The sequence below is a fragment of the Prionailurus viverrinus genome, chromosome C1 (assembly GCF_022837055.1).
Source record: "Prionailurus viverrinus isolate Anna chromosome C1, UM_Priviv_1.0, whole genome shotgun sequence".
NCBI lineage: Eukaryota > Metazoa > Chordata > Mammalia > Carnivora > Felidae > Prionailurus > Prionailurus viverrinus.
Genome location: NC_062568.1, coordinates 103,783,829 through 103,796,234, shown reverse-complemented (window position 1 = coordinate 103,796,234; position 12,406 = coordinate 103,783,829).

The window sequence follows — 12,406 nt, the reverse complement described above, 5'->3', positions numbered from 1 at the left end:
AAATAATAATTTCAATCTCTTTGTTTATATTTTTTGTTAATATGCATATTTTTAATATGTTCAGTTTCTATTCTCTTTTAGCTTACTAAGCATATTAAAGAAAGTTTTTCAAATTCCTTATTAAGTAAGTCAGAGGGTTGAATTTTCTTAGGGTCAGTTCCTGATTTATTTTGTTTGTAAAAGTGGGTGTTATTTCCCTGTTTCTTTGTAAGTCTTACAACAGTTTGTCGAAAATTGGGCATTTGAAAAACAACTTTTCTCAAACTTTGCAGTCTGGCCTTCGCGAATCAGCCTGTCATAAATGTGCAGGATCCTTTCAAAGGGTAGTGCAGAATGTATCTTCCCTGAATCTGTGCATGCATTATTTCCCTCCCCCCCCCCCACCGTTTTCTAGTATACATGGCTATTTTTAAACCTCTTTATTTTCCTAAGAGTATTTATTACCTTTGTTTCTTCTCAGAACCTCAAGTGTTCTGTTGTATCCCTCTTCTTATACTCTGTTGCCCCAGGCAAGCATGAATATGCAGTCTCCCTGCATGTCTCTTATACCTCAGTGCCTTTCTTTGTTTTTAGTGGACTTCATCCTGGTATTCAAACTGCCACCATTCTCATCTGTGCTCCAAGTTAGGATAGAGAGAAGCCAGTCTCTTGGGCAGTTCTTAAATAAGCCAGAATGTGCAAGCAAGTTTCATTTCTGTATTTCCGTCCTGAGGGAGGAGCCAGGGACTGTGGCCATGCCACATTTTTCTGGGAATGGAGAGAGACCGAAGACAGCAAAAATGCCAAAAGTTTCCAACCATGTTGAAAGTGACTTTGTCACATTTCGGCAATCACTTAAGCGCTGCAGAGTCTTGACTGATAGCTAGTGTTCCCACAAAGTTACTTTGGTCTTTATGTTGTTTGTTTGGTATTTGCATGGAGAAAAGAGGGCCTGGGGCTTCCTGGTCCACTATTTTGCTGACGTCCTGTAGTGATACATTTACATTCCCTTCTCATCTCTTTTCATGAATATTCTATAGATATTTTCTTTCCAGTTGCCATGGGGATTACATATAGCACCCTAAAGTTAAAACTGTCTAATTTGAATGGATGCTAACTTAAGTGTAACCTCATATAAAAACTCTCCTTCTGTACAGCTCCATTTCCCAACCTCCCTTGTTTTTTGTTACTGATGCGACACATTATATCTTCATACATCATGTGCTTAATATCACAGATATATAAACGTTTTCATGCATTTGTCTTTTAAATCCTGTAGAAAATAAAAAGTATTAATGAAATATTAATTACCTTAATACGATATGCTATATAAGACTAATGTAATAGCATAACAACAATAACATTGAGTTTTATATTTGTGCATGTATTTACTTTTACTGGAGAGTTTATATCTTCATATGTCTTGGAGTTATTGTCTAGTATCTTCTCACTACAAACGAAAAGATTTTTCTCTTCTCATAAGACAGATCTATTGGTAATAAACTCCCTCAGTTTGTTGTTTATCCTGGAATATTTTGTTTTTCCCTCAACTTTGAAGGGCGGCTTTGATGGATATAGAATTTTTTTGTTTTCTGGGATTTTTTTCTTTGGTGCTTTAAATAGATCATCCCACTGCCTTCTTATGTCTCATGAGAAATCAGCTAATAATCTTACCGACATTCTCTTGTATATGACAGGTTCCTCTCTTGTGACTTTCAAAATATTTCTTTGTTTTCAGCCTTTTGATTATAATGTGTCTCCCTGTACTCTTGTTTTTTCCTAGGTAGAGTTCATCACATGTCTTGCATTTGTAGGTTTAAACATTTCATCAAATTTTGGTAGGTTTTACTTATTAGTCTTCAAATAATCTTTTGACATTTATGATGCTTGTAAGGCAAGCAGTGGACAGTGGATGGGGTTTGAAATTGTAACTTAAAGGTTGATATACTTGGAGGTCAGGGAGGACATTTAAGCTAAATGATTTAAAATGTTGATAAATTAGGGTAATCATTAGAATGATCGACAATATGTAGTCATCACAGACAGGTAATTTTATAACATGTATCCCAGCTCATGGTTGCAGGCTGAACTATGTGCACTGTCCCAGCTTTGCAATATCTAAGTATCAAGACCACTCTAGGAGATGAACACAGCATTAGTCAACTACATGTTCTAGAATTCTTTTCCTTTTTTGGGGGGATAGGTCTAGAAACAATTAGCTACTTCAGAGATAAACCATTCTTTTGAATTAGAATTGGAGAGGTGGGGAGGTTGAGAGGCTGGAGAGGTGGTATACAATATGTACACGGGCACACCTACTCAGTTACCTTAGTATCATAATATGAGGGGCCACTGCCTTTATGCTCACTTCAGTCCATTTAGATCAGGGTTCATGGCAAGGGAAGCTTTGTTGGAAGAATGTGAAAACCCAGTGGGCATAAATACCTCTGAGATGTAACATTTCATCTTCGATAGTGGTAGGATTTGATGATATTTAGTATAAGAGCCTGAAATACAAACGTATATCAATACGTTTGATTGAATACAAACGTATTTCAGGATTTTAGACCGGGGGCTTTGCAATCCATAAGGTCAATGGCATAAGTATTCAACTCTGCTTTGTAGTAAAAATGAACCATAAACAACGTGTCAACGAATCAACTTGGAACTTGTGTTTCAGTATAACTTTACTTAACGAAACAAGCATCAGGCTAGATTTGGCTTGTTGGCTATGGTTTCTCAACCCAAGTGTAAGAGTACTGATTCTGAGCACCTGAGCACCAATTCTGAGCAACCTGATACAAGGTTGAGGTCCAAGAGGGTGCATTGTGATCAGAGGATCCAAGGGACTTTTATGTACCCTGCAGTTTGGGAAACCATCGCATTATATCATAATCCGTAGAGAAAATACATAGGGAAATCTTTTGTTATTCAGAACAGAAACAGAAATCATTTCTGGAGAGACTGGAGGCAAGGAGCAGCATTCAGTAGCTCAGTCCTCCAATCCTGCTGTAAGAGGAAAATTAACTAAAAGATAAGAAAGTTAAGACGAGAAGCAAATCTAGAGAAAAGTTTCCCACATTATAAGTGATGCGAACTCTTCGTCCTTTTTCTAAATTTTGCAAAATATGCTTGATTTAACATGTTTAACAGCCTTCAACAACTTTCCAACTGAAAGATTCGGGTGTCGGAATTGCTGGAAGCTCCCTCCTAGCCATTGCCTGGAATTGTTTCATCTCTTTACAAGAAAATACACAGTCTAAGGTTAACTACAGGTCTATGTCTGAGAGAAAGTCTTGCCTGTCTACTTGAAATAAATAATAGCAGGATTCAAAAAGTTCATCTTCTTTCCTGCACCATTGGCTGTGCTGCACCTCCAGCATAACAAACACCCGTCACAAAAACCCTGGGGACCCTTATGGGAATGTAAATGAATGGCACCATAAAGAATAATAACTGCCCCCCCCTCCCAAGTGAATTTCCCTAATGCAAAGGGAAACAATCAACCCATTGAGGGTTTCACTTTTTGTAACTGAAACATGTTTAGCCAGTGAGAAATGCCAGAGCCCAGTGACCATGGGTGACTTCAGATGACTGATTCTATAGAATACATTGCCATTCTTCATTGGACTCCTCTCTATAACTAAGAATTATACGAAGCAGTTAACAAACACGATGTAGTGGTTTAACTACTGTGGTTTCTGCAACATAAAATATTCATCTCCATTCTATAAACGGATAATACTATACCAGTTGTTATGGACAAAGTCACATCAGAATCACTTCTCCTCTGACTGTAAGTGATTGCTAATGATAGAGGTAATAGAGGTGACCCTACCAGTGTGTCCTATCATTTCTTCTAATGTAGAATTCAGAGAACATAGTATCAAAGTGGTTGTGGTATTTAAACGAGGTAATGCATATACAGTCAATAATGAAGCAGTTGCTTAACAAATGTAGCAGCTGCGTTCAAGAGTTGGCTATTGGGGCACCTGGGTGGCTCAGTTGGTTAAGTGTCCAACTCTTGATTTTTTCTCAGGTCATGATCCCATAGTTGGTGAGATCAAGCCCCACCTCAGTCTCCATGCTGAGCATAGAGCCTGCTTGGGATTTTCTCTCTGCCTCTCTGTCTGCCTCTTCTCCACTTGTTCTCTCTCTCTCTCTCTCTCTCTCTCTCTCTCTCAAGTAAATAAACATTAAAAAATTGAAATCATAAAAATATTTGGCTATTAGTAACATATATAGATAGGGAGATGATAGATAGATAGAGAGATAGATAGACAGATAGATAATAGAACCTGGAAGCTATGTGAGTTTTCAGTCAGTAAGCACAGAGGTAAAGGAAAGGTAAAGGAAAACAGAATTGTACATTAGATCTTATTAGCTCTGTAACTTTAGGCAAATAATTCCCTTGCATATATGTTTTCTCAACTGTCAAAGAGGGAATAGAACCTTTTCTGGCTCTGTCTGATTTTGCTATGAAGATCAGATAAGAGGCTATGTGAAGATTCTTAGATAAAATGTGTTCTTCCATAAATTTGTTATGCAGGTATTAGAAACCGGGTAAGGGAGTATGCATATGCTTTGCCAAGGGATTCTAAAAGGGGCCAGTTCTTTGCCCACCTAATTCTTTTGTTTTTAGGATTTTTAAAGAGTTTCATATCATCTCAAGGAAAATCCAGGAAGACCAGGACAAAATGGATCCAAAGTCTAATGATACATTATTAAAACTCTTACAGTTAAATCAACAGGTAAATTTCCAGCCTCTCTTATGTCTGTTGTATGCAAAGCTGTTTCTGCACCGTAGTAAAACATCTGATTAAAAGTATGGGGCCATGTTAATAGAGTGATAATTTGCCAAGCATCTTCAAAGCACCACGGAAGTGTTTCTAGTTTCAGATACAGGTAAAAGAATGAGCTCTATTATCAGAAAGCTCATACTTGTAACAACACTGTTGTCTTGTCTCAGATAAATTTCCAAAACTTAATTTACCCACAGGACAAGTGGCTATTTCTAATAGGAACACATTTGTACAGAATGACAAAGAACAACAGCAATACACTTTTATAAGATGGGGAGAAAGTTGCAGGTGGTAGCCAAAAGTATGGGCATGCCTATCAAAGAAAGACTAAGTAGCATCTTTACACTCATACAGTAAAACAAAAATTGCAACAAAACGTGATTTTATATTTTTGTGCAAAAAAAAATCACACCACAATATGTAATTTTATTAATTAAAATTTAATAGGTCTATAGTTTCTGAATAAAACTAAAGTAAAATTAATGATCTTAGATTAATTATGTTTGTACTAATGTTTCCCCTTATCATAGCCATTGAAACAATTTCAGTCGCATATGACTATTTTCATGTCAAATCTATATTCCAAAATGTGATATGGTCTATAGAAACCTGTTCATGAATTCCTGACTTGCTGAAGAAGAAATGTACTAGACAGATTTTTTACTTTTCACACAGAGTCTCAGGTGAATTCCCAAAACTGGGAAGATTATGAGAATGAGAAAGCTTTATAACTCAAGATGAAAGAAAAGATTATTGTAATTAATCTCTAGTCTCTGAAAATGTCCATGCTTGAAAAGAGAAGTTCTTCTCTCTTTCTTTTCTTTTCTTTTCTTTTCTTTTCTTTCTTTCTTTCTTTCTTTCTTTCTTTCTTTCTTTTGTTTCCTTCTTCACTTCTTTCGAGAAAGAGGGAGAGAGAATGTTTCTGTGGGAGATGCAAAGAGGGAGGAAGAGACAGAGAATCCCAAGCAGGCTCTACACTGTCAGTGCAGAAGTCAATGCAGGGCTGGAACTCACAAACCATGAGATCATTGCCTGAGCTGAGATCAAGAGTTGGTCGCTTAAATGACTGAGCCACCCAGGTGCCCCTTGAAAAGAAAAGTTCTAATATAGCATTTGGACAATGCTAACTCTTCCCTCTGCATCCTTGTATACACTTGTATCTTCACAACCTAAACTTTAGCAATTTATTCCTGAGGTAATCTAATTAGCAAGAATATGTTTATATATCTTTATGTTTTCATTAATCTATATTTGACTGCTTCATGGAAAATGGTTTGCTTTAATGCCACAACAGGTAGATGGGGTGGGTGAAGTAGAAGATATATTCAACCAGATGTGGCTCCAATTGCTCTGCAGCAGGGTCCAGGGTCAGGCTTCTGGAACCTTCTGACATGTATTTGCTATGTGATGTTAGATAATTCTGCTAAGCCTCTGCTACTCATCTGTGAGTGACAACACTTAGTGTATAGAGATCTCATAAGGTTATAGTGAACATGACTTGAACAATATCCATGTAAATAACACTAGCAAAATTTGAAACCCATAAAATTACATCAATGCATATGATGATGGTGACAATGATGGTGAGGGTGATGATGACAAAGATGGCACACTGATAACAGGTAATAATAGTGATAATAGTTATATATGTGGTTACCAAACACTGAAGACTGCTGCCTGAATGTGAAAAGGTTTTATAGAATCTTATTAGGAATAAACTATCTTTAAATTTTTTTTTAATGTTCATTTATATTTGAGAGACAGAGAGAGAGAGAGAGAGAGAGAGAGGCTATGCAAGCAGGGGAGGGGCAGAGAGAGAGATGGAGACAGAATCTGAAGCAGGCTCCAGCCTCTGAGCTGTCAGCGCAGAGCCCGATGCAGGGCTCGAACTCACGGACTGCGAGATCATGACCTGAGCTGAAGTCCGACGCTTAACCGATTGAGCCACCCAGGCGCCAGAGCCAGTTGTTTTAATGTCACTTATTTATGAGCCTGAACACTTTATTCTCTTGATTGTGCAATCAATTTAGTTTCTTCCTGGGGTGGCTGGCTGGGTGGCTCAGTTGGTTGAGCATCTGACTTCAGCTCAGACGTGAGTTTGAGCCCCAAGCTGGGCTCTGTGCTGACAGCTCAGAGCCTGGAGCCTGTTTCAGATTCTGTGTCTCCCTCTCTGACCCTCCCCCGTTCACGCTCAGTCTCTCTCTGTCTCAAAAATAAATAAATGTTAAAAAAAAATTAAAACAACTGGCTCCAAACACAGCAATTGGTAGGAAGTGGTATTGAGAGTGTTGTTTCATTTGGGTCATTATTTTCATAGGGAAAAAAAAGTCAATGTTCAAAATAAAGTGCCAGAAAAAATTAAGTCGTTTAAATTATTCTCTGGGTTTCTGGTTGAATAAAATCTCCAATTTAACAAATTTGACCAAAAGAAAGAAAGGTTACTGCATTTTATATCAATAAGGAAATTTGATCACAAATGGTTTTGCACTAAAAGTGTGTATATAGAGGGTGCCTGGGAGATTCAGTCACTTAAGCATCTGACTCCTGATTTCAGCTCACGTCATCTCCCATGGTCGTGGGATCGAGTCCCTGCACTGGACTCTGCACTGGCTGAGGAGCCTGCTTAGGATTCTCTCTCTCCTTCTCTATCTGCCCCTCTGCCACTCACGCTCTTTCTTTCAAATAAAAAAAGTAGGTATATAAATAATTTATTTACATTTCAAAATAAATCTTGATAAATCTTTGTACTTATATGCCCTCTCTTAAGAACTGTATAGGTGGGGTGAGACGGAGTGGCTCAGTCGGTTAGGCAATTCTTGCTATTGTCGGAGGTCATTAGATCAAGTCCCACTTCAGGCTCCCGTTTGTTGCATGTGGAGCTGCTTGGCATTCTCTGTCTTTCCTTCCTTCTGCTCACACATGCGTGTTCTCTCTCTCTATCTCTCAAAATAAATAAACATTAAAAAAAATAAATGCAAAACAAAAACAGTATAGGTGGAATATCTAAAATGTTTTAATCTTATTATAATTATAATTATTATCTAATTATAAATAATGTTGAATAAAATAATTCTGTATTTGGGGGCACATGGGTGGCTCATCAGTTGAGCGACTGACATCAGTCCAGATCATGATCCCACGCTTCATGGGTTCAAGTCCCGGGATGGGCTCTGTGATGACGACCCACAGCCTGGAGCCTGCTTCAGATTCTCTGTCTCCCTTTCTCTCTCTGCCCCTCCCCCACTCTGTCTGTCTCCCCAAAATAAATAAATATTAAAATAACTTTTTTAATAAAAAATAATTATTTTTTTTGCGTAGATTCCCAGAAGTGGAATTTTGCAAAATAAATATCTCAAATGTTTATATTCACATTTACCGATTTAACATCTATTTATTAAAATTATATCTGAAATAATTGCACCAGTTTGCACTACCACCAACAGCCCATGAGAATATTACTTTCACAATGAACACATCTGAACTTTTTAAAATGTGTATTCCATAAGTGAAAAAATATATCATCCTGTATGTACATTTCTAAGCTCTTAAAAACTGTAGAAAGATTGGGTAAGAGACAGATTTCGAGAGAGAGAGATTGCAGACTCATTGCGATTGATGTATGATTGTTAGTTTTTCACTTTATTTTCCAATTGTTCATCACTTTGCCCTTTTTCCTTTGTATTTTGGGACTCTATTTCCAAGCATCTTCGTTATGTGGCAATTTGTACTTCACATGAGTGTTTTTTTATTACATCGCATCTCGAGGAATGCTGTATTTAATCTTCCAGGTACACTGCTGTGTTAATTTTGACAAGTAGCATTTCAGCCAGTAATGTGACAGTCTTTGTTTCAATTACCTTTAATTGAATCCAAGTAAGCATTGAGTTCAATGTCAAAATATATGGATACAAACATTTTCTCAGTGCTGTCAATGTTGAATTCATCCTTTTAAATTAAAACTGGCTGAAATGACTGTTTCCAGATATAAAATACAGTTGATAGGAATCTTTATCAAACACAGAGGAGGCAGAAGTTTTGAAAACAAATTCACTCATGGCATTTGGTGACTCATCAATCATTTTATTCTCTTCCTCGGTTCCAACAATGCCTCATTTATCCAGCAGTGTGACAGCATGATGCATACCATAAAAGTTAATTTTGGGGATAATGGAAGGTCATATTTTAGGCATAAAAACTTTTCATATTTTCATTATTTTTGATAAAAATATGTACAAATGTGTTTCATGTCTCTTTGCTTTAATAAACAGTGCTGTTTTTCCTAGAAAGGTAGCGAATGATTATAGAAAGTAAAAGGACTTTGGATTAATTACACATCAATATTGATTCCAATATTTATTTACCAATTTTATGTATTTGGAAGCTCTTCAACATCCTCAAGACCTTGGGTTTCCTCATCTATTAAAATGATAATTATTATATTTGGTAATGTGAATATTAGTGAAGTAGTGAGTGTAAGGGACTTAATGTGGTCATAGGAATATAGAAGATGCTCAGTAAATATCATTTACTTTACTTTTTGATTCACTTTCTCTTATCTCCTAACATCAAGATAAACTGTGTTGCCCATCCAATTCCCATGATGAATTATTTTCTGACCTCATGAAAATGAGTAAAGAAATTGAGAACCCTTAGCCAGAGAACAAGGGTAGTATAGTGTCAGAAGTATAAAGATAATTTTAACCCTGAAGTATTATTGGAGGGGAGGCAAAAAAAAAGTTACCTTTACCTTCTTTGGGTTTCAAACCTTTATTGGGTTTGAAAATTAAATTGATATAAGACAGATTAGCAGGAGGAAAACATACACATGTATTTAATATAAGTTTTACATGACATGAGAGCCCTCACAAAACAAAACAAAAAAAAAACAAAAAAACAAGTAACAACAAAAACAAAAAACAAAGACCCAAAGGAGCAGCAAAAACCAAATGCATTTTTATAATAGGTTGAACAAACAGAGGCAACTGAGGGCAAGTAACAAAAATATGTGTAGAAGCTAACAGGAAATTTTTAAAAATATATATTTAATTATTTCTGTCTGTACAGTTTTCTTGGTTTTATGTTTCTTTCCTGCTGGTGAAGGAGGTCACACCTCCTACAGGAGTTTTATCTCCTAATTTCAGGAAGAAAGGGGAGATTAGGGTACCCTTTTTGCAACTGCTGTTTTTCAAGTGCCCTTAGCTCAAAATAATCCTTATTCTCAAATGACATATTTCGGGGTGGCATATTCTGCTACCCTTCACTGTAGTAGAGTTCATAGTTTGGGCAAGAAGTATGATCTCTAGATTCAGGATTCTTCCATTATTGATTCACATCATTCCTGGGGGACTAACCCAAGCTCCAAGAGAGTAGTGAGTGTATTAAGGAGGTCCACAACACCTTTTCCATTACCTCAAATCCTCTTTAAAAACAGAGCACATTTTAAGCTGCCTCTGCCCCATTTTGAAATGACATCATCTTGAGCATGAGATATGAGACAGGAAAGGATGGACAAGATATCTGGTAAACCTTTGGTGTATATTTTCTGTTGTTCTGGCAGTATGCGTGCTGAACCCACACCCTCCTTGTATCCTTCCACAGAGGCAAAATTAGCATTCCCTTTCAGGGCATCCATCCCAATGCTACCCTTGACCATTACGCTAACAGTGACCCTACCCTCCCAACTTGAAAATGGGCCAAACTTGAAAGTGGTCTGCTTCAGGGACGGAGTAAGAATGAGGTATGGTGAAGGTGTCTGTTGTTTACACTATGTGGCACTAAAAACTCTACAATATTCATATAGTTTTTAAAACTTTCACATAGTAGTCGTAAGTGCCCAAATGACTTCATCAAATGTCTTGTCATCTTAGTACTTTCTCATAACATGCACAGTTGTTCTCTTTCTTCATCTACATGACAACTCACAATGGATAAGTTTTAAGCAAAGTAAGAAAGAGATGTTCTTTTGAAATGTTTATTATTTAAATAATTTTAAAAAATCAAACTAATGGACATAAAAAATCCTGCTAATTTCACTTTAGACACTGTGTATAGCAATAACGATGGCTAACATGTTCTTTAATTTTCTTGCTGTGGCCCCAGTAGTATATGGTTTGCATACATTCTCCACTTCTTTTCATACACACAAATATTCTTGCAAAAATAGTAACAAATCAGCCTGCTTTACACATGAGAAAAACTGAAACTTGGAGGAATTAATTTCTTGTCAAGGTCACAACATTATCAATTTGTTATGTTGAAATTCTCACCTACTCCCTTTTCTGAATCTTTCTGTATTTCCTCAAAATAAGATGACCAAAACAAACAAACAAACAAGCAAGCAAACAAACAGGTAAATTCTTTAAAACCACTGGTCAACTTACTAGAAAAGAAATCTATTTAAAATATGTTTTCTGGGGCGCCTGGGTGGCGCAGTCGGTTAAGCGTCCGACTTCAGCCAGGTCACGATCTCGCGGTCAGTGAGTTCGAGCCCCGCGTCAGGCTCTGGGCTGATGGCTCAGAGCCTGGAGCCTGTTTCCGATTCTGTGTCTCCCTCTCTCTGACCCTCCCCCATTCATGCTCTGTCTCTCTCTGTCCCAAAATAAATAAATAAACCTTGAAAAAAAAAGAAAAAATAAAAAAAATAAAAAATAAAATATGTTTTCTTAATTGAGCAGGGAATTTAATCAAAATAGTATCAAACAGTCCTATTTTTAAGGAATTTTGGAGAGATCCTCTCAATTTAAGGGCATCAGATCTTTTCCCCATTTTCCCCACGCTTAGCAATGATAGCAACAACCGAAATCTGTAGACTTAGAAATTACATTTGGAAGTCATTGGATTTAAACGCACACACACACACACACACACACACACACGATATGGTCCTCTAAAATACCTTTCATTTTTATTTTCTAGAAGAAATACACTAAGAGATCTTAGACATAGAAAAGATAAAAACCTAAAAGATTTAATAGAGTAATATATTTTTTTTTAATTTTTTTTCAACGTTTATTTATTTTTGGGACAGAGAGAGACAGAGCATGAACGGGGGAGGGGCAGAGAGAGAGGGAGACACAGAATTGGAAACAGGCTCCAGGCTCCGAACCATTAGCCCAGAGCCCGACGCGGGGCTCGAACTCACTGACCGCGAGATCGTGACCTGGCTGAAGTCGGACGCTTAACCGACTGCGCCACCCAGGCGCCCCAATAGAGTAATATTTTTTAAGGTCAGATGATGTTTATGCTATTCAGATAGATTAAAAAAGAGGAAATAAATTGTATTTGTACGTATATTTTTCTATAAATTGCCATTGAATATGTATTAACTAGACCTATCTGTTGACTCTTTATGGCTAGAAACCTCACAGGGCAACTGACAACCATATCCATATATTTGAAAGATTATCAGGTGTTAAAAATATATATTACAAGCTGTTGTTCTAGACTCTAGGGGGTAGGATAGCATCACTGAAAAGATAGTAGGGTCGAGTTCCATATAAGCAATTTCAAATCATTTTGAGCTGTACAACTATGGATAATGTATCCTGATTAGGTTAATTCCCCAAGCCTGGGTGGGTTTGAATCAAGGTAATATTAACTTGGTATAATGTTGAGGAAGAGACTGG